This window comes from Acanthochromis polyacanthus, chromosome 1 (genome assembly GCF_021347895.1).
Source record: "Acanthochromis polyacanthus isolate Apoly-LR-REF ecotype Palm Island chromosome 1, KAUST_Apoly_ChrSc, whole genome shotgun sequence".
Lineage (NCBI taxonomy): Eukaryota > Metazoa > Chordata > Actinopteri > Pomacentridae > Acanthochromis > Acanthochromis polyacanthus.
Genome location: NC_067113.1, coordinates 16,982,451 through 16,988,511, shown reverse-complemented (window position 1 = coordinate 16,988,511; position 6,061 = coordinate 16,982,451).

The window sequence follows — 6,061 nt, the reverse complement described above, 5'->3', positions numbered from 1 at the left end:
GCATATGAAGAAGGACAATGTTACAGTTCCACAGAAGTGAAGCCAAAATATCTTGATCAGCCCCATGTGTATATATTGAAGAAGGTAGTTGCTAGAGGTACGGACCCGTACTTTCCATTTGCCAATCAGATACGCGAGATCTGGTCACGTGACTCCCGGTAGACGCTGGAGGTATGGACCCGTAGCATGGGTACTACAGATACGGACCCTAAACCTGACCCTAACACTAACCCTAACCTTTGCTTACCTTTCAACAGTTTGCAGTGGTTAGCAGCTTCTTGACTAGCGTACGGGTCTGTATCTGTCTGGCAAATGGAAAGTGCCGTATCCGTAGCCCACAGGCTACGGGTCCGGGTCCATATCTGTAGACACTACCATTGAAGAAAGGGTTAGCCATCATGACATCATCCATTGGTTTGGGAACTACCATTCTGAGGCCTTGAATTTGGCCATCACTATCTTATCTTTCAAAAATTAGACATGATGAGCAAGAGGTGGATCTGACTCAAGGACAGTTGAATACAGTTAAATCCTGTCAGTCACAGGGTAGCTATGCTCTACAGCATACCCTGCTTTATTGTCTATTTTGCTCTAAATCCAGCCATAATTTATAAAATGAACAGATTATTCTAGTGAAGGAGACCTGAAGCGAGACACTGAGACCATACATTTATCAAGAAAATGCTAATGGGCATAGTAAATCTGTCACGAACTGAGCTGGTGGACCCGAGCAGAGAGCCACACTACCAAGGCTGGTTGAAATGAAAGTGTTTTATTGTTAGGGGTGAAATGGTGGCTCGGTGGGGGAAAACCAGGGTTCCAGGCAGGAGTGGGGGGCCAGGCAGAACCGGGGGGTTTGGGCCAGGCACGGGGGGAGTCCAGGCCGGGAAGAACCGGTGATAAGAGGTCTGGGGAGAGCCGGAGGGGAAGGAGGATGGCGGAGATCCCGGACAGCTGAATCTGAGGGGAAGCAGGAGAAAACAAAGTAAGAAAAACAAGGCAGGAACTGAAAACTGAAACTGGTTGTACTCGAGGCGAGAGAGCAAACTGAACTGTGTGGTTCTGGTTCAACACTCTGGCAGGGAGTGGAAGGCTGAGCCGGTACTTATTGTTGAGGTGAGTCATTAGTGTGATGATCGTCAGCTGTCCGGGAGCCGTGGAGGTGGTTGATTGCCTGAGTGGAGTCAGCTGAGAAGCTAGACTCCACTCAGGCACCGAGCTGTAGGGGAAGATACAGGGCAGAGGAGTGGATGAGAGACAGGCAAGACAGACAGGGCAGAGGAGCGGATGGGAGACAGGCAAGGCAGAGGAGAAGGGAGCTGTGACAAAATCAAGTATGAAGTACAGTCATTTTCTCATAGAGTTCTACACCATTTAACATCTTTCTGCAACCAGAGGAGTCGCCCCCTACTGACTGTCAGAAAGAAAGCAGGATTGAGAAACTTATGCATCAACTTTCCTTTTAAGACCCAGAGGAAGTTCATAAGTTGTATACAGTCTATAATTAATTCAATTAGACTAGACTAGATGATTAGATTATGATTAAAACTACAGCCAGCAAGCACGAACAATCTACTGGGAAGATGCAGATGATGTGTTGATAGGTAACTAGACAGCTAGCTGTACTGATCATTTTATTAAGAAAATAATCAAATACAATTTGAAGTACTCAGTCTAAATATCTTTCATGGGGCAGTAGGAGGGGCCTCAATAAAACATTTCCACTAATGGGTTACCACTGCTCAGAATCTGCAAATGGCATCAAAAGCCCAATATGTCAGTTCTCATTTATGCAGTTAAAAAATATAGCAACAGCCTGTTAGTTTAGCACAAACATTGGAAACGGGAGCACATAACTTGCTTAAACACTTTGTAGATATATTAAACATCATATAATTCATTAATTATCGAGCTGTTGGGTTAATACTCTAACTTTCGACAGAGTTGCTATTTCTTCCAAATACAACTTTGTTTTGTGTAAATTAGTAAACAGTAGTAGGAAAATTTTGCTATCTTTAGACAGATCATGGTATAAGCCATTGCTCCTGTTGCCAATCTTCACGCTTATTTAACCAATTGCTTGCTGTAAAGCTGCATATTTCACATTAATGGACCGATATGAGACTTGCTGGCTGGCACCATGAACATTTTCTCATTCACAATGGAAATACATTGATTCACATTTGATCTTTTTTGGGGGTTTGTTCACAGCATGAATATTTAATAGTGTCTTTGGCTGTTACTCATTTAAATTTAGGATAAATAATTTCAAACTAAGCTGAGTTAGGGGCATTTTAATGCTCATTTATTTTGTTTGATAAATATAAATGTTTATGAACTTGCCCCTGGCGTAGTACAAGCAAGTGGAGTATCCCTACTCTAAAGACAAAGATTGTAAATTAGCTTGTGTTTATATGCAGTATATCTACAGTTTAATTCATGTTAATAGAAACACAGGGGATGGATTATGTGTTAGGTATTTTATTTGCATACAGATTTTCCAGTTGATGAACATATTCCATAATCAAAAGTTGATCCCCAACACATAATACAAGCCTTTTGCAGAATTCTCATTCGTCCTCTCCGGGATGTTTGGCCTGCTGTCAGCGTGGGATCTGTACTTGACTTGTCCCCTGCCGTATCAGCGCAATAGAACACCCGTGGAGTACGAAGCAGCCTGTTCAGCTCACTTCAACCCCTCGCTCAGCACCGCTCACCTCACATCACTCTGTCTGCAATGCTGGCCCTGCAGCATTCAGTTACTTAACTGCCACAGGCCAAAGTGCTGTAGTCTGACCTTGAACATGTAACAGATCCCTGGACATGAACCTAAGACCTAGTTCTCTGCAGAAATCCAAGGACGAGACGGTCCATTAATCTGGGGATGTTGTTCTGATGAGGTACATATGACGTGCTGGAAATATAAATGGATTGTTTAATCTATCAGGATTTTAGTACAACAAGAAGACTTGTGGTTTCAGTTTCATGTAGAACATTGTTTTGGCAGTTACCACTTTCAAAGTGATGTTCACATACATAAAACACATGCTAGTTCTCATCGGGGCTGTTTGAGCCTGTCTTTGGAAGATGATCTGAATATGAGCTGACAGAAGAAGCTCTTTTTTCTCTGAGACTGAAGGGTTTCCCACCCATACTTTCTGAACCAAGACTCTGAGAGGAGCCTCAGTCCAGTATGAATGTCCCAGAAAAACAACACAAGAATCTTCAGCAGCTGTGTTGTGAGCCCTAAGACTTTGTCAGTTTAAATAACCTAGATCCATCAACCCAGCCGATTCACAGCTACACCAAAGGCTTAGACATTGAAGATATAAAAAATGACGGTTTGTATCATTGAAATGGGCTGTGAAATAATCGTGGTACTTGCATAATAAAGGCCTGATCAGATCTGGCCTCAAGCCCCCCTAGTAAGGGTCAGTGACAGCTGAAGATTTAACTGTTTACCCCAGTCCAAGTGACTTTTTGTCAAAGCTTCCTCCAGGCTGCAATCATGTTCAGTCACGTCTGACAACTTCATTGACAGATGTGACGATTTACAGTGTGTGAGAAAGAGATACAAACTTCACAGGGCTTCATCCTCTTTCTCTCACACCTCCTGGTGACCTTTGAAATGCACTGTCGGTCCGTCTTTTGCCTTTATTACGCATCTGTGTTCTACTGTCTCTTTCTCTCTCTGTCACACACACAATCGCACATAAACTCTCCTGATGTCGAGTGTGCTTCAGGGAGGAACACATCTGTCAAGGAGTGGATGTCGGGACTGCGGCATGTGAACTGAGGACAGAGGGTTTGATGTTTGCATGGAGACTGCATTCACTTTCACACATTATTCTCCCAAAGCTACTACTTTGAGGTAGCTGCATCAAAAAAGTAGTTTTTGCAGACTGCATTCACTTTCACACAATATTCTCTTAAAGCTACTACTTTGAGGTAGCTGCATCAAAAATGGCAAAATTCTCTGGCTCCTGACTTGAGAACGTTTTGCATTTTTTCAGCTTTCTATTAATGTTTGGGTTTAGACTATTGATTAAACAAAAGTCATCAATTCTGATGGCAATCCAGCTGAAGGGAAGTGGTATGCTCTCCGACCAATCTATCATGAGTGGACATTTAGTCATCCATTAATGCTGCTGTGAAGGCCATCAGAGCTTAAAAGCCAAATTACCCAAATTGCTCTTCTTTCTTTTGTCTCAACATAACTTGGTTTGGCTGTTAAAGTGTTTGATGTTGTGTGAAAGGCTCAGACACTCACAGCAAGCATCAAGCGGGCCATATGTAGCGTCTTGTCACCGGTCGGAGGTTTGTCTGTAGGTGGCCAGCTGCAGGTGTCAGCACGGAGTGTGACTCAAGCTGCTCTCTCTTTTCTCCTGAGCGACCTGTCACTCCAATGCAGCCGGGCGCCATGCGGAGGCCCAGGATAACAGAGCGGATACAACTTTCAGCCGCATTACATCAGCGGTAGGTTATTTGCGGCAATCACACGGAGAGGAGAAAGGGGTTCAGGTACAACAGCAAGCACACCAGGTGGCAAGAGAAGATTGGATACTGAATCCAACACAGACAAGGAAGCCAGTGCCTTCCAAAAAACCCTCCCCAAAGTTCACGTTAGTAATGATTTCAAACAACAAAGGTTCACCAAAGGAGAAGCAAAAACAGAAGCTTTATATTTTATTGATATTTGTGAGTCATGGCTTCTGCCTGAGGACGACAGTAGGGGAGTGAAGTGTAAAATGCGTCCTGGGTTGTGTCATTCTTCCTTAAGCCTCTGGCCATGTGTCCTGTTTTGTGATGGCTCCATGTTGGAGTAATTCCCTGAAGTCTAAGTGTGAAGAGCCCAGAGCATGAAGCTGCCCACTGAGTGACCTCTCCTTTATACCTTTACCCCTCTTGTGTATTGGGACTTCAACATGTTTGCACTTAAAATATTTTTGGGATTCTTTTGTTTAATAAGAACAGAAGAGAAAGACAGGAAACATTTGAAAAGACAAGCAGCAAATAATCTAAGATTCGAACCAGGGACTCAGTGCGAGAGACGTTATAACTCTCTAGAAGGACTTTGTTAGGATAATATCACCCATGTGGTGTCACTCACATCAGTGTATCCTAAGCATTATCGGTAGAAAACGTGGATGACTGGGTGACCGTGATGTCATCCATTGGTTTGTTGATGTCTGACTCACTAGACTTCAGGGATAAGCCTGCCATTGCCTCTGCACATTTCATACAGCTTTCTTTTCCTCTTCTCTTCCCTTCTGACATCTGCATGCAACTGTTTTCAAAATCCCCCTTGCTACGGGAAACAACAACCACAGAGCTAGATAACTGCATATGGAAAATTTCAAGTTTTGTTGAAAATTTGGCTTGTGCCAGAGAGCAGAACGGCTTGGTAACGTCACTATTTTGCAGGGACACCATCACTTAATTGCACTTGAGTGTTTTCTTGACACTTTAAACTCTTTAATATATATATATATATTCTATGGTTTTAAGAAAGTTTGCCATCTCTAATCTGCGCAATAGAGCTCCAGGAGATGACGTCACACAATCCCGGCATGCAACAGTCGAAATCAAAACACCGCCATATTGGCAGGAAGGCGCGCTGTTTAAACTACTGCCAGCTAACTCCTAAACGTTCTTCAGGGTCGACATCAGAGAGTTCCACCATATGGTGGACAGTTGTTGCGCCCCGGGATGCCAGAACAGCCGAGGACGAGCAAAGGGGAGAGCATTTTATCGGATTCCCAAAGATCCTGAAAGACGACAGAGGTGGATCACTGCCATAAAACGCGCAAGAAGCGAGCAGAAGAAAACGGAGCGGTGGGAACCCACAGGCAACGGATTCCGCTTATGTAGCGACCACTTTGTATCAGGTACAGAATCCGTTTCCTAAGCTTTATATCTGATCGCGTAATTTCTCTTACCCCTCAAGGCTTTTATACGCTGTTCCACTTCAGTTGCGCTTCAGTGTCCCGCCCGCGGTACACTTTGAGATCTGCATAAGCAATTTGCTAAATGTCTGAAACACGATTATACAAACACTATA